This window comes from Phyllobates terribilis, unplaced genomic scaffold (assembly GCF_046119375.1).
Source record: "Phyllobates terribilis strain yellow unplaced genomic scaffold, ASM4611937v1 Scaffold_1__5_contigs__length_1240528914, whole genome shotgun sequence".
In the NCBI taxonomy this organism is placed as follows: domain Eukaryota; kingdom Metazoa; phylum Chordata; class Amphibia; order Anura; family Dendrobatidae; genus Phyllobates; species Phyllobates terribilis.
In genome coordinates, this window is record NW_027362761.1 from 324,364,489 (window position 1) to 324,384,495 (window position 20,007).

Below are 20,007 nucleotides of genomic sequence, written 5' to 3' on the forward strand. Positions count from 1 at the left end.
CAAAAATTAACAGGAGGGTTCTAACAGACATGGAGCAAGGAACCATACAGGGTGATTACACACAGCCCAGCCTCATCTCATCCCAATGTGGATTGGGTGACAATGAGGAAGAGGAGGAGAAGGAGGAAGAACAGGAGCTAGTTTCATGCGCTATAGACAGTACTACCTGCACAACCGTCATACCGTCTGTTCAGCGTGGATGGCCAGAGGACAGAGGAGGAGGAGAGCATGGTCAGTCATCCTCTTGGTGAGGACACGGAAGTCTTGTCTGTTAGTAGTCTGGCACGCATGGCTGAGTTTGTTACGCTGCCTTTCCCATGACCCTCGCGTTCTCAAAATTTTTCGTGACAGTCATTACTGGTTGGTGACACTTCTAGACCCACGCTACAAGGAGAACTTTATATCTCTTATTCCTGAGACAGACAGGTCTACAAAAATGGGGCAGTACCAGAAGGCCCTTGTTGCGGAACTATTAAAAAAATTCCCATCTGAAAACGCTGGCGGCAGAGATCACAGTTCGTTGGACAACCAAGGAGTACAGGCGAGAGAGACACAAATGCAATCCAGCAGAGGCAGGGGAACACTGTCAAAGTACTGGGACAGTTTTCTTAGACCCTCCCATCGCACAGGCCCTGAAGTGCGGGGTACTCTCACAAGGAGTGCAAAGTTTGGGAAGATACAGAGAGAGTACCTTGCCGACCGTACCAACGTCCTCCATGATTCCTCTGTGCCTCATAATTATTGGGTATCCAAGCTGGATACGTGGAATGAACTGGCTCTCTATGCCTTGGAGGTCCTGGGCTGCCCTGCTGCTAGCGTTTTATCAGAGCAGGTTTTTAGTGCCGCTGGTGGAATTATAACTGATAAGCGCATCCGCCTGTAGACTGAAAATGCTTACCGGCTGACTCTTATAAAAATGAGCAAGGGCTGGATTGGGCCACACTTCTCAACACCACCGAATGCTAGCAGCGTAACATAAACTCAAATCCAGTGTCTTTTTTTGGGAGGTGTATTCCCATGCACCTCTTCACACCCACACATGGGTATACGCTTCCTGATTTTGGCTATTTGCTCTTGTCCTCCTCCTTCTCCTCATTCTCATCCTCCACCACCATATCACCAAGGTGACCGTCGTCCGTGATGAAACACCCACATCCTTTTTTTAAAGGGTGTTTATGATGCCCGTAAAAAAAAAAAATTATACAGAATGTTTATTTATACCCCCCAGGGGTAAATGTTTGTCAGCCCATACACTTAGTGCATGGACATTACAAGTATAGGAGACCTGCTCCTTTCTAATGAGAACATTTTTTATGAGGCCCTCTAAGTCTCTTCCAAGGGGCATTGAAGTGCCTCCCAATTTTTGGCAGCCTTTGCATTCACTGCATAGGCCAACACTATGGGAGACTCTCTCCTTTCTAAAGGGAAATTGTCGTTACTGTGGCCTTCTCTGTGTCTTTAAATTGTTAGTGGGGTTTTTCCTAAAATTGGTCAACTGTTGGGCTCACTGCATAAGCTATAACTGGATAGCAGACTCTCTCCTTTCTAATAGGAACATGTTGTACTTGTTACTGTGGCCTTGCTCTGTGTGTCTTTAAATTCTTAGTGGGGTTTTTCCTATAATTGGTCAGCCGTTGGACTCACAGCATACCCTATAACTGTATAGCAGACCCTCTCATTTCTAATAGGAACATGTCATACTTGTTACTGTGGCCCTGCTCGATTTGTCTTTAAATTGTTAGTGGGGTTTTTCCAAATTTAGGCAGCCCTTGCAGTCACAGCATGGGCATTACCACTAAAGGAGACACGCTCCTTTATAATAGGAACATTTTTTTTTCTGAGACCCTCCTGTCTCATCAAAGGGGTATTAGGTTGCTTAAGAATTTTTTGGCAGCCCTTGCAGTCACTGCATACGCAATAACAGTATAGGAGAACCACTTGTTAATAATAGGAACAACAATAGTAAGGGCCGCCTGATGGCCTTATAAATATAGGCTTTGTGATTTTCAGAGTCCCTCCATCATAAATGAACAGGTTGTGTCTGATTATGTGTCATACACCACATTGACAGATAAGGTTGTAAAATGTTAAAATGACATTTTGCGGTGAATGCATTTGTCTTAAGTAACGTAAAAAAAAAAAAACAGAAGGATATTTCTTTAGTATAAAAAACAGTCACCAATGTAACCTCAATGTAATCACTTTGTTCAGCTCCTGCACCTCCTCCTCCATCTCCGAAATGACTACATCAGTCACAAGCTGAAAGCACTGCAGCACTGCCTTTTTCACACGGCAACAGGCTGTGCTGAAGATATCATGCTTAATGCTTAGGTGACAAACCACCCAGCGCTGCAGAGTTGTTGAAAGTTGTAACACAGCAAGCTGATCTGTGGCTCTCACCGCTGAACATACAGCCAGGCATGGTCATGTCTGACAATGGGCGGAACCTGATGATAGAGAAATTTTAGCTGGAGTAGATACAGTTTCCCTCTGTCAATCCTTTCACCGAGCTAAAGAATATGGCTGTGGTGAAATACAACTCCTACTGAGAAGCTGTTGTAATGCAGCGACTTGCTTGCATTACGGTAATGGTTCAGGAGGTGTTTTCACTGACCATGTACCTCCCCCTCAGCTGACTGGTCACATGACTGTGACATCACACAGGTCCTTCTGCACACCGAAGGTCTGAACACTTGACTGTGACATCAGCTCAGGTCCTGTGTGTGTGTGTGTGTGTGTGTGTGCTACAGGATATAAAAACACTGTTAATTTGAGACAGGTGTGTGTTAGGCGTGAGGCCTGTTCCCATGTTGGGCACCATGATACAGTGAAGCCTGGCAGCCTGAAAGGTCGAGCCTGGATCCTGTGCGTGGATGTCAGTGGCCTTTGAGGGAGAGCCGGCTTGGCATACAAGAGTCCTGAAAGGCGCAGGCAGAATGTTGTGAGTGTGAAAGACATACCAGTAGCCTTAGAGGGAGCGACGTCTAGAGACCCCCATCTGGGAAGCCGCAAATCCACAGTGGTGGCAAACAAATGGACTGAAGCAGCTAAATCCTGTAACGGGTCTGGGAGGCGGAACCTCTGAGCAACTTATACAAGGGGGCGGTCCTTGTAAGGAAGCGGGTGGCGACCAGGGAAGACAGGCAGGCAGTCACAGCAGGTGACCGGGACAGTCTCTGGGTAAACGGGCAGGTACGACCTGTGACGGCTGAGCCTCCAGGTAGGCTAGCAGGCAGATTGCAGATGAGTGCTCCCAGGTGAGCAGGCGAGAGTCTCTGGATAAGCAGGTGGTCACAGCATGTGACGGCGAAGCCTCCAGGTAGGCTAACAGGCAGGTAGCAGATGAGCGCTCCCAGGTGAGCGGGCAAGAGTCTCTGGACTGGCAGGTGGTCACAGCACGTGACGGCGGAGCCTCCAGGTAGGCTAACAGGCAGGTAGCAGATGAGCGCTCCCAGGTGAGCGGGCAAGAGTCTCTGAACTGGCAGGTGGTCACAGCACGTGACGGCGGAGCCTCCAGGTAGGCTAACAGGCAGGTAGCAGATGAGCGCTGCCAGGTGAGCGGGTTAGCTGGTCCATAGACAGACTGACAGGAGTCGGAAGGCAGACCGTCGGACCTCAGGCTAGCGAACAGGTAAGCGGATAACAGGCAGGAATCAGACAGCAAACTGGCAGGAAACTGGCAGGTAACTGGAAACGGGACCTGAGAGCTGAAGCAGAGTAGTGAACAGTGCAACAACATTGCTCGGGCACCTCCATTTAGGAGGAGGTGCCTTATATATGGAGGGATCCTCCGGCCATTGGCCGGGGACTCCTTAGGGTGACGCGCGCGGCCCCTTTAAGAGAGGGGGAGCGCGCGCGCCCTAAGCACAGTGACCGGGGGAGAGCGGGCGCTGCAAGCAGAGCGGGAGGAAGCCGCCGGGCACGGAGCAGAGAGGTGAGGGGAACAGCGTCCCTGCCTAGCAGGAGGCAGGGACGCCGACGCTACAAATCCTAGCCAAGGTAATACTCTTTGTTATATGGACATTTACATGGACATTGCTAATTTATTAACTTGCTGAAGGCTGTACCTGGAGCCAAGTGGGCCTGTCTGCCACTTGGGGCTCGTGGACATTATGTGTGTGAACAGTGGTTTATGTATCCCGGAGTATGATGACTAGCGCTGCCTTACATATGGTTCGAGAATGCGGGCAACTGCAGCCCGGTTGCTAGGGGCAACGACAGCCCGGTTGCTAGGGGCAACGGCACAAGACGACGAGTGGATAAAAGCATCTGGCTGCAACTCGGCGGGGTTTGCGAAGATTGTCGTCGCACTCAAACCTGGTTTGCTGTGGCTCGGCGGGGCTCACGAATATTAAAGCATCTGGCTGCAACTCGGCGGGGTTGCGAAGATTATCATCGCACTGAAACCTGGCTTGCTGTGGCTCGGCGGGGCCACGAAAATTTTACGGGGAGAGCGGTGAAGTTTTAGTGTGAACAGCGTACCGCGATGGCTGTGAGCAAAGCAGCAGATGTGTTTGGAGCTATTGAGCGATTGAAGGGCCGGTTGGGACCAGAGCAGATATTTGGGAAACATCTACTGGACATGAAACTGGACATGGTGCAGGAACCGCAGGAGCTGGGGGCACCATATGGAATGGCAGCAGTGGACCATTCTATGAACTCTTCAGGGGCACCATTGTTGTCCCAGAGTGCCCGGGGAGGTGGTAAGAGCTGTTGTGAACTAAGTCCTAAGACTATTGCTGATTTTTTTTCTAACAATTACCCTGCCGGTGTGGTTGTTAAAAAGGGGGCGGAGTCTAAAAAGGGACAGATTTTCACAAGAGTGTGGAGTGTAGAAAACTGAAAATTGTTACTGGTTGTGGGTTGGTACCTCCTAAAAATGACAATGTGACCATTGATAACGGGGTAGCTCCAGTAGAAGGGGTTGATGTCAAAGTGGGAGGTGACCTGTTAGTCCACAACACCTTGGGGAGTGACACAGACCCCGTAGCTGACTGTGACACTATGAAAGTAGAGAGAGAGTTCAGTCAGGAGGGGTTAGACGAGGTGAGAGAGTCCCCCTCTCGTCGTCGACGGCGTAAGGGCCACAAAAACGTTGCTCCTGTAGACTTGGCTGAAAGTGAAAATAAGGAAAATGTAGTACTGTGTGCCTTTGTTTCAACGGCAGAAGAGGAGGTGACATTGCCAGTAGCAACCTCCGGTACGGTACCGAGTCAGAAGGATCTGACAGCCCTGAAAGAGGAGGCGGCCAGTCGTGACCAAGAGCTGGAGCCTATCAGGCAGCAGTGTCAGAGTGACGTGCAGCAACTATGTGGAAACCTGGAAATCGTGTCCTCAGACCAGCCGAACCTGGAGTCTGAAAGGCAGAAATTATACCAGGTTGTGAGGAATTTACAGCGAGACCTGAAGGGAAGCAATGAGGAACTGCAACAGATTAAGAGAGATTATGAGGATCTCCTCAAGGTTAAAGAAAAACTAGAGGAGGATAAGGCGGATGAAGAGCAAGTGCGCCAAGTGGTTGAGACCACTCTGCAAGACACCCGTGATGAAAATGGTGATCTCCGCAGAAAGACCTTAGGTCTGGAAGCTCAGGTGAAGGAGCTGCAGACGTTCTGTGATAATCTCCAGAGGGCAGAGACGTGCCTTAAGGAAAGGCTCAGCATGATGGAAGCTGAGCGGAAAAAGATGGAGGAGTCCATCGGAGAAGCCACAGACCAGGGCCAGGAGTTGGTCACTGGAGATGGGAGGTGTGAAGCAAATACTTCCTCGAGTGATGTGAGCTCGGATGATTTGGTGAATGTAGGAGCCGAGATCAAGGTGCTCAAGGAGTTGCTACAAGCCCAGTGGATGCAAGAGAAGCTTGAGAGACTGGCTGTTGAGAGCCGAGTGGGTGCATTGGAGATAGAGAGGTCTGAAAGAACTCTACTGTTAAAAGAGCAGTTGAAGCAGGAAGAGCTTCAGAGATGGGCCGCTGAGAGGCGAGTGGCGGAACTAGAGGAAGGAGTTTCCGGGCTCAAAAGTCGCCTGACAAAGTATCACTCAGTGAACTAGGCCTCCTTGGAGAACGAAAAGGGCAAACACGTGGCGCCCTCTCCCTTATACCATGAAAAGGTGGACCTGAGGAGAGCTAAGAGTATGGTAATAGATGATAAATATGAAGTGGAAGTGGTCAAGACGAAAATTTGTGAATTTGTAGCTGTGAGTCAGCTCAGGGGAAGCGTAAAGGGGGAAGAAGCTGAAGTCAGTTGTCCCTGAACCCTGAGCTGGTTGATCGTATGGAAACCACTGATGAGATCGAAACGTCTCGGTACAAGTGCCTTGTAGATGTGCCCGAGGATTTGAGGGAAGAATGCACCAGTGAGTCCGTGCATGAACAGTTTATGAAGGCCGTGGGAGCCTGTAAGGTGTACTCGACCTCAGAAGCTAAACAGCTGGTGGTCCTGTCCTTGACCGAAGTCACAGTGAAGAGGGTGGGGATCCTAAGTGACATGCACTGGCGATGTATTCGCACGAAGCGGTTTCTCCGGTTGAAGACGGAACAAGCCGTTAGACAACTGGAGTTGATGAGGAAAGCTCACAGTATGCGTGAAGAGGGCATCCGGGTGCCTCATGTTCTGGTGAGGAAGCTCGTTGGGAGAAATGGTCGAGCCATGCAGATGATGGTCAAGAAGTCTGGTGTGGTGAAAGTAAGCAATCCACATGATCGTCAGGACTGGATACCAGACGAAGACGGCATGGTATCATTCTCCGCTGTAGGAACAGAAGAAAGCCTGGAATATATGCGCATGCTGTTGGAGTACTGAGTGACCTACCTGCGAGAGGTAGAACAGTTGAATCTCGCTAGACTGCAAGTGGATAGACAGCATCATCTGAGCAGCAGAAGATGGCAGCCATCTAGAAATTGTGAGACCATACAGAGAAAGGGCCCCCTAAATAACCAAACAGCTACAGCTGAAGTCAGGGACCTTTCAAGATGTCCTGAGAGTAGTGGGCGTGGGTTTAGAGTAGTGAGACCTCCAGTAACTCGGGTTTGAGCAGCCCATACAAACGACTCAATAGAGGACGGGACAGTACGGAGTCAAACCGGACCTTAGATACCAGGGCATGTGAGTCACACTGCTGTATGACTGACCGCTGGGAGCGGGGGAGGTCTGACAAGATTATGACTGACCGCTGGGAGCGGGGGAGACCTAACAAGGTTACGACTGACAGCTGGGAGCGGGGGAGCGCTGACAAGGTTACGACCCGGAAATGTGACTTGACAAAGTCAGTGACAGTGACAAATGGTAGGTCCCTAAGGAATGGGCTAATGTCATTGACTAATATTCCAGTGGCTGAACAGCGCAATTGACATGTACATGGTCTCTGTGTGAGCTGTGGGATATGAGGTGATTGTATATATTATGTGTTCAACCCCACAAGTTTGAACAGAGGGGGGGATATGTAATGCAGCGACTTGCTTGCATTAAGGTAATGGTTCAGGATGTGTTTTCACTGACCATGTACCACCCCCTCAGCTGACTGGTCACATGACTGTGACATCACACAGGTCCTTCTGCACACCGAAGGTCTGAACACTTGACTGTGACATCAGCTCAGGTCCTGTCTGTGTATGTGTGTGTGCTACAGGATATAAAAACCCTGCTAATTTGAGACAGGTGTGTGTTAGGCGTGAGGCCTGTTCTCATGTGGGACACCGTGATACAGTGAAGCCTGGCAGCCTGAAAGGTCGAGCCTGGATCCTGTGCGTGGATGCCAGTGGCCTTTGAGGGAGAGCCGGCTTGGCATACAAGAGTCCTGAAAGGTGCAGGCAGGATGTTGTGAGTGTGAAAGACATACCAGTAGCCTTAGAGGGAGCGACGGCTAGAGACTCCCATCTGGGAAGCTGCAAAGCCACAGTGGTGGCAAACAAATGGACTGAAGCAGCTAAATCCTAGCCAAGGTAATACTTTTTGTTATATGGACATTTACATGGACATTGCTAATTTATTACCTTGCTGAAGGCTGTACCTGGAGCCAAGTGGGCCTGTCTGCCACTTGGGGCTCATGGACATTATGTGTGTGAACAGCGGTTTATGATAATAATAAACGGCTGCATTGAGAAAATACCGGAAGGACATTGCATGTGTGCCTAATTTACCCGGTGCAGCGAGTATCCCCCAGTATGATGACTAGCGCTGCCTTACACTGTTTAAGATTGAAATACATTGTGCCCACCAGAGGATTTGATTTTGAGGGCTCACCTTTCTCCCCCACTCAAGAGCGCCATAGCAGCTGCAAAGTTAGCGCTATCATGAACTCTCCTGAGGTAGAAGCCAGGGCACACCAGAGGATTCTCTGGTGGAACTGTCCAACCCTGTCAAGAAGCAGTCCTGGCTAAGAAAAGTGTGTGGGAAGGTTCCCGCACACTCTATGGCTCCTTTTTTACTGAAGTGGAAACACACGCAAACACAGGGAGAACATACAAAGGCCTTGCAGATGTTGTCCTTGCTGGGATTTGAACCCAAGGTGCTGCCGTTCACCCTCTAATATCTAACAGGCTGTAGAAACTTGCACCTACTGCCACTCTATCTTCAGCTCCTTTATGAGAAACTAATGTATTTGGGCAGCCACTCAGTCTACCAAATAAAATTCCTGAGAAGGAAATTGGGGATGGCTTCGCTACTGGCACTGGGAGCAGTGCTAATACCATGGCGTCATACCATAGTTTACTGGAAATATTCCAGGCTGGGAGGAGGCAATCAAATCCCCACAGAAAAATACCCACACTTGTAGAAGGCAGAGAAAACACCAGGAGAAATAGTGGCGGCTAGGGACCAAGTATGGACACGAGGCAGGAGGCATGAAGTTGTGAAAAGCTTCCGCCTCCACTAGCCTAAAAGGCCACATTTCAAGTGCAAGCAGCTGCCCAGAAATCTGGCAGTTTAGTATTACGGCCTGTGGGCGGGTGGCTGGCTGCATACTTGCGCTTGCATTCCAAGTAACAGAAAACTAAGCAGATGGTGGCCTCTATCATCATCACAGCCTTACCCCAGCACTATGAACTCTCCTGAAGGAGAAGTCAGGACTCACCAGAGGAGTCTCCGGTTTTCTGGTGGGTCCATTCAACCCTGCCGAGAAACAGCCCTGGCTAAGAAAAGTGTGGGGGAAGGTTCCCAGACACTCTATGGCTGCTTTTTTAATGTGGATCGGACGTACTTATGCATGTTATTTCTCAAACCGCATTGCAGATCTAGACATTGCCCAACTCTGTAGCCATGAAATTAAATGCGCAAAGAAAGATGTTTGTGTGTCAAAGCACCACCGACAAGTGAGAGTTAATGTTGGACAGGCTGCCATGGCTTCTGCAACAAGCTGCATTAGAGGACTTCCTGGGAGAAATGACACCCAGAGTAGATTCGATTTCCCTCCATGCCAGTCCTTTCACCGAGCTAAAAAATATGGCTGCCGGCATGAGGTTATGAAAAGTTCCGCCTCCATGAGCCTAAAAGGCCACATTTCAAGTGAAAGCCGCTTTAGAGGACATCCTGGGAGAAATTACAGCTGGGTAGATATGGTTTCCCAAGTACGAGTATGGCTGTGGTGAAATACAACTCAGCAAAAAAAGCTATGGACTGGCTTCGTACCGTGCCTGGCCACATTCACCTGTTCACATGTTTGTTGTTAGGCTGTCCATTCCCAGTAAGTGTGCTGGGGAGGGCACGGGTAATGTTGTGGGACCCGTGCTTTTGGAAGGCGGAGACGACATCAGAACAAATAATGGTGGCTGGTGACCGAGTATGAATACCCGGTCCCCACCACCACAAGATTGTGGACAGCTTCCTCCTCCACGAGCCTAAAAGGCCACATTTCAAGTGCAAGCACCTGTCAAAAATTTGGCAGTATAATATTGCAGCCTGTAGGTGGGTGACTGGCTGTATACTTGCACTTGTGACTCGCCCCCTGAGCCGTGGGGCACCCGGAACCGGGCTTCGGTGCAATGTTGGGGGTAGTAGTGGCAACCCGATCCCGTGGCTCAGGGTGGTCAGACCAAATGCTGTGGCAGTCTATTTGTAGGGTTTTGAATGTCCGACTACACCACCTGTGGATTGCGGTCAGGGATGACCGCCGCTGCAAGGCAGACCACTGAGGCTGATGTTGGTATGCCGCACAGGGATAGGATAACTCCCCACGGGAAGAGTGTAGCCTCAGGGCAGTGTAATAGGATGCTGGGGGTGATGGTGCCGGCCACAATAATAAGGGTTCAGAGTCTGCTTCAAACAGTCCAGGGTCTTTATTGTAGTTAGTACTAATGACCCAACAGGAGTACAGGGTAGGAATGGGCCTGGGTGTCTGAGAGCATTCGGGCGAGCCCCACTGGTCAGGGTGTGTGGGTAGGCCTACCGTTCTCTCTCTGCTCTTGCTGACTATCCCCCTTTTCGTGGTGTGATAGCCCACGTCCCTGAGATGGCCGTGTACTACACCTGTATGGCTTGCGACTCGGGCCTTAGGTACCTGTTGCTTCTCCGTGCTGTACCGGTCCCTCTGTGTGGCGGAGCCTCCAGGCTTCTCAGGCCGAGGGACCTGAAATCCCTCGCGGGTTGGTTATCTGCTGCCGGGCTTGCAACCCTGACAGCCTCGGACCCCAGTGTCCAGTTGTGTAGTTCTCTCTCAGCCAGGACCGGCTCTCGTTGCCTCTGTCACTGGCTTGCTGTTCCTCCTCTGCCTCCTGGACTCCTCAGCTGCTGCTGACCTGTCCCTTTCCTCTGGGAACCCTTCTGGATGCTTCAGAAGTGGGTCCTGGTCTCTCTAACCGTGCGCTCAGTTCCAGCTTTTATAGGAGCAGCCTGCTCCCCCTACTGGCCTGGGACAGGAGGTGCGGCATGCTAATGGTCCCTGACCAGGGAACCTCCCTCCTGCTCTCAGACACAGCCTTTAATAATTGTGGCATCCAGGCCTGGGGTGACACATTCCCCCCTAGTAAATTTTAGTACTCCGGGACTAAACAAGAAACACAAATACAGGGAAAGAAATATCAAACAACACCACATATTGAGTTCTTTAGGTCACAGTATAGTCTGTGACCGGGTGTCCATATCACCCAATAAGGCGAAGTTTTTTAGCGATGTGGGGACCTGTCCCTATAAACCCCAAGTTCCTGGCCTTGGGCGTGGCGGCAAGGCTGAGCTACCTACTTTGGACCACAAGGAGGCCACACCGGACAGGTTTTTCTTCTGTGGCCAACTTCACAAGAGGGCACCAGGTGCAACTATCTACATTGTACTTCCGGTTATTCACTGTCCATAACCTGTCAGTCCATTTCATCTAGGAAAACTGTAGAAACATTATTAATAACCAGGGTACAAATATAACACATTAAATATATACATTATACATTTAGATCTTCCAGCGAGCTGGTATTTGACCCCTAGTGCTCCGGGTTGACCTCCGTAGCCCACTGTATGGTGGTGGTCCAACCTGGGTTTCCCCACTAGTATTAAGGGTACAGCTACTAGCTGGGTTCACAGGCAGGGCAGGCAACTGTCTGCGGGTTCTTTGGCTTACCGCAGGCATGGCAGGCTCACTGTCACCAAAGGGTTGACTCTTCTGGGCTGCTGGCATGAGTTCTTCTGCCTCTGGGGCTGCTTGTTCCTCTTGTTCTTCTGTAGGCTCCTGCTGGGTAGGCTGAAGGAAGTGTAGGACGGGTACCACTATGGCATTGTTTATTCGAGAACTGTGCTGATCACTTCTTCCTTGTCCTCTGCGGGTTCAAGGTCATCTTGATCTTCACTTGGACTCTGTAGTTGCTCGGGGCACTGTTTTAAGTGGTCTCTGGAGACGGTGCTAGTGGTTTCTCTATCCTTGGTAATCACACATACCTTCGGGTTGTTGTGGTCGGACTGCAGTACTGTGTACGGGTCTCTCTCCCACTGGTCGTCCAGCTTATGAAGCCTTCTCTTTCGCTTCATGACCTGCTCACCAGGTTCCAGGGGACCAGCAGGGGTGTGTTGGTTGAAGAGCCTCTCTTGCTTTTCTCTATCTTGAGCCAGACTCCTCTCCACATTCTCCTGTACCTTCTTGTACTGTAGCCGCCGTTCCGTATCCCAGTCCGCATCTGGGGAGGTGTCCTCGTGTGTCAGGACTCCCATCTCCAGGTCTATCGGCAGCTTACCTGGTCTTGCTCGCATCAGGTAAGCCGGGGTGCAATTTGTAGCATTCACCGGGATATGGTTGTACAAGTCAATCAGGTCTGGCAGCTTCTCCGGCCACAGGCTGCGTTCTTCCAGGGGCAACGTCTTGAGGAGACCAATGACGATATTGTTCATTTTCTCACACAGCCCGTTGGTTTGTGGGTGGTACGGCGTTGTCCGAATCTTCCTACAGCCGTAGAGGTTGCAGAACTCCTGGAAGACTTCCGCCTCAAACGCTGGACCTTGATCTGTCAAGACCTGTTCCGGATACCCGTGTGGACGGCAGAAGTGTTGCTGGAAGGCTCTAGCCGCTGTTTGGGCTGTCAGGTCTTTAACAGGAACCACCACCAGGAACCGGGAGTAATGGTTAGAGATGAGCGGTGTTCGACTCGAACTGTTCGCCAATCTCAAATTCGAGCTGTTTTGGGCGGTGTTCGAGCCGTTCGGCGAACACGAACGATTTGAAAAAAATTCGGCTGTTCGAGGTTATGTTCGATAACTGTTCGTGCACCAAAATCATAACTGGATTTTTTCTCAGTAATGCTGAAAATTAATGTTAATACGCAGTTTGAGTGTACAGCGGGGCGGGGGGAGGGGCAGGGGATGGATCTCTGCAGGAATAATGAAGAGCGCACGGAGCAAACTGCTTTTTTTCACACAAGCAAGGGCATGTGTCATTGGCAGTGTATGTCACATGTCCTTGCCCTATAAGACCCAGCCATTTTCCCCGTCGCCACCATTTTCTCACTGCTGCAGCTGCGTGTTAGACGGCACCGCTGTTACTGTGTGCGCTATACTTTGTTGATTTCAAGCCAATTTTCGCACAAATCTACAGATAGCTTGGGAGTATGGAAGAGTTGTGATTGCAGTCCTTTTAAGGACTAGGTTACATCATTTCATAGGACTTTTATCAGGCAGGTCTGTGCTCTTAAATAGATAGGTTGGGAGTAAAGACTAATTGTAATTGCAGTCCTTTTCAGGGCTAGGTTACATCAGTTCCTATCACTTTTTGCCAGGCAGGTCTGTGCCAGTGGTGTGCAAGTTTTTTTCACAGCATTTGGCTAAATCTAGCAAAGCAAATCCTTTTTGGCCTATTGCAGAGTGTGTTAGTCAGTGGAGTAGCCTATCTGTGTTGCAAGCTACACCACCTGTGTATAGAATACAAATTTTTTTACTGCACCTAGTGAAGTAAAACCTTTTGGGCATAGCATCATTCTATTAGTCCATCTATACTGACCTCCATCAGGTTGCAAATTAAAAATATTTTTTTTCTGCATCTAGCTCTGAAAAAATATTTAGGCTTCTAGCAGTGTGTGGGACTTGGTCTATTAGTCCATCTATACTGACCTCCATCAGGTTGCAAATTCAATATAATTTTTTTCTGCATCTAGCTCTGAAAAAATATTTCAGCTTCTAGCAGTGTGTGGGACTTGTTCTATTAGTCCATCTATACTGACCTCCATCAGGTTGCAAATTAAAAATAATTTTTATCTGCATCTAGCTCTGAAAAAATATTTAGGCTTCTAGCAGTGTGTGGGACTTGGTCTATTAGTCCATCTATACTGACCTCCATCAGGTTGCAAATTCAATATAATTTTTTTCTGCATCTAGCTCTGAAAAAATATTTCAGCTTCTAGCAGTGTGTGGGACTTGTTCTAATAGTCCATCTATACTGACCTCCATCAGGTTGCAAATTCAAAATAATTTTTATCTGCATCTAGCTCTGAAAAAATATTTGGGCTTGTAGCAGTGTGTGGTACTCATTGTATTAGGCCATCTATACCAAGCTCCACCAACTTTGAAATTAATAATAATTTTTAGCTGCATCTAGCCCTGAAAATAATTTTTCTTCCCAATAGTGGTAGCAATAGAAATATGGGGCGCGCGCCTGGCTATCAAAAATATACGCTTCATAACAAAAAACACCAGCCTAGCGCATTGCATTAATAAGATGGCATCATCGTCTCTCCCAGTGTTAGGCCTACTACGCCGGCTAGCATTCCTGTGCCTAAAACACAATGTATGGGTCCACGCTAGCCACTATGCTGAGGAGTCTAAAGCTGCTGCTAACGCTTTTTTAACAATTCAATTAGCAGATTTTCACAGAGCTCTTCCCCAACGCCCACCCATCGTGCAACAGTTGCCCACCCTCCCTATGGGATCAAGTGGAGAATAGTTGATGCCATTAATCAGAGCGTCAGTTGCCCTGTCGACGTGGCAAGCATACAGTAAGGCATGGGAAGAGTGGACACGACTAGTAGCAGGCAGACGGGTTGTCCAATGTGAACAAGCCAGATCACAAGTCACCATAGAATTTCTCCACCGGCTAATGATGAGGGGCATATCAGGGGCGTCAGCGCAGCGGTGTCTGACCGGAGTAGCATTTCACTTCCAACTACTGAATTGGGGAGATGTGACAAAGATTCATCATCAGACAATCCATAAAAGGGTGGAAAAGGGATCAGCCAAGTCAGGAGTGTAGACGTCCCGTCCCGTGTCACTAAAACTGATTTCTCACATCATATCCCTAACACCATTAACATGACACTCACAATTTGAAGCAACACTACTGTCTACTGCATTTGTGATCGCCTTCTTCCGGGCGCTATGCATAAGCGAATTAGTCCCTCAATCCAAAATTACCACCAGTGGAGGCTTATTACACCAGGACGTAGTCATAGCCAATAATGCAAAATGTCTACGCATACGCCAATCGAAAACGGTTCCAGCGGGCAGGGGCACTTGGGTACTTCTACAACCCACAAACGGTACACTGAGTCGGGTAACAATAGTAAAAACATATCTAACCATCAGATCACAAAGTAATTTCTTCCTATCACACATTGATGGAACGCCATTATCAAGATACCAGTTCCAAGCTATATTTAATAAATGCATAACATCGGCAGGGAACCACCCCAAAGATTACGGGACACACTCATTCCGCATAGGCGCTGCCACGGAAGCAGCAAGAGCAGGACTGTCAGAAACTGAAGTTCAGAGGATAGGGAGATGGCGATCCACGTGTTTGGCGAGATACATAAGACCGGACTTGTTATCCTAACGTGGTTTGTTTCTTTTACAGGTGATGCTAAGCCAACAGTGTGGGTGATAGGCCACTCGTATATATATTGGGCAGAAAAAAGGGCGAAAGTCCGCCCAGGCGGGAGGAAATTAGAGTTTCATAACACATATTTCAACTGGAGAGGTATTAGAGGCCGGCTATGGCCACAGGTACTAATGGAGGTAATCAAGGTAGGGAGAGAGGCAAGAGGTCTGGTCATCTTAGTTATACAGGCCGGGGGAAACAACCTAGGTCATCACAAGAGCGCATAACTAATGGCAATAATGAAACTAGACACTGAGCGCTTCAGAGAATTTTTCACAAAACTAGCTATAGTATGTTCAGAGATTGTGCCGATAGCGGTATGGGAAGGTGCGCGAGATATCACGGCCATCGAACGGACAAGGCGGGTAATAAATATTCGGATGGCAAAATTTGGAAGAGACAGAGGCGGTGTAGTGATGCGACACCGAGAACTGGAAGGAGATGAAGCAAGCCTCATATGGCCCGACGGTGTTCACTTAATGGATATTGGACTGGACATATTCCTGTCAGGACTCCAGGACGGAGTGGAACAAGCGTTAAGAGTGATGAGTGGGGTTCAGAGTCCTGCATACGAGTACGCAGGATCCTCCGTGGCCTGGAAATAGAAAGGACATGTTGGAGAGTTACACTTGTTGGCCAACTTGCCGGAGTGGAGACCAAGGGCATGCTGCAACAAGCTGAATTATTTTAGACTTAAAATGCCTTTTTAATGTAATGAGTATAAAGAGTTAATAAAGCTGTGACCGATCCTCACCCATCCAGTTGTAAGAGTTACATTATTGTATTGTCAAGGAAAGGGGGGCGGTAGGGGGGCTGAGCGTCTGGGTTTGGTTGGGGGTCCCCACAGTCAGCCTAGGCTAGATGCATTTAAAAATTCTTATTAGATACACAGGCGGTGCAGCTTGCTTCGCAGCTGGGCTACTACGCCCAAAGTATTGCCTAGGCTAGATGCAGTTAAAAATTCTACGCTGACTAGCAGACACTGAAGCTTTGGAGCAGACCTCTGAGTAAACAGCTCTTCAGACTCAACCATCTGTGTTACCCCAAGCCATAGTGTATGTAGTTTCTTACAGTTAAAAGGGGGGGGAGCGACCCATCCCACCTGGAATTGACGATGCCAACGTCCCGTAAAACACAGCAAGGGGACTCCAAAAAGAGTCTCCATTTTTTCCCAAAATTGTGGCACAGACACCACTTAACCCTAGAACGCATACCTGGGGCCTCGCAGGCCCGCCCTGTTAATTGTTTTCTATTTTCTGCAAGATTACTTTAGTTAGAATTTTGAAACTCTAGGTATTCTTCATGTATATAGTTGTTTGTCATTTGAGTTTGAGTTATTCCATGTTATTTGCACACGGGCCTAAAAGGCCCCAGGTATGTGAAAGTGTAGATTTTTATGGTCATGCGTTCTAGGGTTAAGTGGCATCAATTGCCCCACAGTTGCTTAAAACGGTTGGTGAGGTGATTTTACCAAATCCTCAAGCCTTTAGTCTCCCCAGGATGACACAGGGGTAGAAAAGTTCTTGCGAATCCATGATTTGTTCATCTTTATGAACGTGAGTCTGTCTACATTCTCAGTGGACAGCCGCGTGCGCTTATCTGTCAGCAGACCACCAGCAGCGCTGAACACACGTTCAGAGAGAACGCTGGCTGCAGGGCATGACAAGATCTCCAAGGCGTGAGTGGCGAGCTCCGGCCATTTTTCCAGATTGGAATCCCAAAATGAGCAAGGGTCCAGTGACACAGTCATGGCTTCGATGCTCACTTGGAGATACACCTGTACCATCCTCTCTAGGCGTTGACTATGTGTCAGACTTCTTGTCTCCTGTGGCCTTGCAAAGGATGGGCTAAAAAAGTGGTGAAACGATTCCACAAAATTTCTGTTACCAGCAGATACTGTGTTACTGTTACGGTTTGAGTGATGAAGACTCGACAGTCCCATGGTTGGCAAGTTAGAACTGTGAGATTCACTATGTGCACCACTGGTGTTTTGTGTTAAAAGCACATGTAAGATTCTGCAACAGCGTCTGCAGATACTCCTGCATGCGTAAATCCCTTTTTATGGCAGGAATTATTTCGGCAAATTTACTTTTGTACCGGGGATCTAAGAGTGTGGCAACCCAGTAGTCGGGATTACTTCGAATTCTGACAATCCGAGGGTCATGTTGCAGGTAGTGCAGCAAGAAGGCACTCATGTGTCTTTCGCATCCAGGAGGACAAAGTCGTTGTTGTGTTGGTAGCGAGGTAAGAATCCTGCTTCCTTCCTCTGCCCTCTCCCCCCAACCTCGCACAACAGAAATGTGATCAAGGTCTCCCTCATCTGATGAGTCTTCCATGCCCATCGCCAGTTCGTCCTCCACTTCTTCCTTGGCTCCTGCACCTTCCTCAACAGTTTGGCTGCTACCATGCGCCCTGGTTAATCCCTCTCCCCCACCCTCCCATGCCTGCCGCCTTGGTGCTGCTGCCCATCTGGTCCTTGGAGATGTTATCCCTTCCACATACGACTCCTCCTCTACTTCCTCCACCTCCTCTTGTCCCACCACCTGACTCTGAATTCTGTTTAATGTGTGCTCCAGCATGTAAATCACCGGAATAGTCATGCTGATAATGGCATCGTCGTCAGCACTAAACATCTTCGTCGCCATTTCAAAACTGTGCATAAGGGTGTGTGGCGCCCCTGAGGGTTCAGTCGCCACAGAGTTACTGCATCTCACCCAGAGGTGTGGTATCTCACCCTCAGGTAAGGAAGGTGTATGGCTCGGGACCCTAACACGTGCATCCAACACTTACCCGCAGTTGGGTAGGGCGAGATTGGTCCTAAGGGAGAGCACAGTCCCAGGTCCCTAGCTGGCGGGAGGGTCCTATGTAGTGGGTGCTTAGAAGAGCAGCTTAGGGAAGCACATGACAGGGAGAGTATAAATAGGAAGCCATCTTAGAAATAGCAAATCAGTCAGAGGAGGAAAAGTGACAGGAGCAGAGGCTCTGCATGAGCTCTGCTCCGGAGGCGGGCCTAGCCAGGGAGGCCCAGGACTGAAGGAGAGAAGAGAGGGGTGGGAGCAGGAAGGCTCCAGGAACCGAAGGGAACCTAGGGCTACGGGCCGTGCAGAAGGCCACCCGTACTCCCGCTGCTACCAGGAGGTAGAGGGGTCAGGCCAGATAAGGGGAACCGGTCCCTCAACTAGCGGAGAAACAGCAAGGCTCAACTAGAAACCGGAGGCTGCAGCATTTCATGTACTGCAGGCCAAAGTCCACACCAGTCTCACTAAGAAGGTAGCCACATAGGACCCAGGGGACGCACAGCACGACGGGGGAGATTGCTCTGTTACCTGTAATCTGGACTGCAACAACTGTGAGTAAAGATCTTGGGACTGCATCACACGGACTCTGTGTTCATTACTGACTCCCTGTACTACAACCACCATCATCCACCCACACTGCCCTGAAGCTGCACTCTTCCTGTGGGGAGTAATAATACCATTGCTGCAAAACCACCAGCTTCAGAGGACTGTTCCGCAGCAGCGGCCCCTTTGGCCGCACTCCACAGGTGGCGTAGTGGGACATTATAAAACCCATATATACAAATTACCCTTGGATTGACCGCCCTGGGTCACGGACCGGGTCACCGCCACAGTGACTACAACCCCCAGCGTCTACCGGCCCGGCTCCGGGTACCCCATGGCCCAGGGGGCGCGTCAACTTCATAGGTTCCTGATCTGAGACCACTCAGCGTGATTTGCCCCACCTCTGGATCTCGTTGGCCCAGGCTATACGTCACAACGTATTGCACCAGGGCTTGTCAGTGCTGCCACAGTCGCTGCAACATGTGCAGAGCTGAATTCCACCATGTCGGCACATCGCATTTCAGCCAGAGAACTGGCAGGCCCAACGACTTCTGCAGAGATGTAAGTCGTTGAGCTGCGGGATGCGAACGGCGGAAGTGAGCTCACAGCGACCGTGCCCTCTGTAGAAGGCCATCTAGTCCGGGATAGTGGGCTAAAAATTGCTGGACAATCAGGTTCAACACGTGAGCCATACAAGGCACGTGTGTGACATTGCCCCGGCGAAGGGCCACACCCAGGTTTGCAGCATTGTCGCACACTGCCTTCCCTGGTTTCAGGTCCAGTGGAGACAAACATTCATGAAACTGGGTCTCCAGAGCTGACCACAACTCCTCAGCTGTGTGACTCACATTTCTCAGACATTTCAAAGTAAACACTGATGCCGTTGAGCCCTGCTGCCAGCATAGTAAGGAGGTGTGCAGGATTCCTTCTGCGCGTTAGAAAGCAGGTGGCATTACCAGAAAGGCTTTGGGTGCAGGTGGAGGACCGAGAGGAGGTTGAGGAGGCAGAAGCAGTGGAGGAACTTCGAGATAAAGAGGATTGACGCACAACTCGTGGGGACGGCAAGACTTGGACAGCAGCCCCTTGTCCTGCTGTCACCATAGTTACCCAGTGCCCAGTCAGCGACATGTAATGCCCCTGTCCATGCCTACTCGTCCAAGTGTCTGTGGTGAAATGCACCATGTCACACAGAGTTTCTCAAAGAAGCGGTGATGTTGTGTGCGACATGCTGGTGGAGCGCAGGCACACCTTTCTTTGAGAAGTAGTGCCGACTGGGCATCTGGTACTGGGGCACTGCGACGGACATAAGGTCTCGAAAATCCTCTGTGTCCTCCAGGTGGAAAGGCAGTATTTCTGTAGCCAACAGCTTGCAGATGGTGAAATTCAA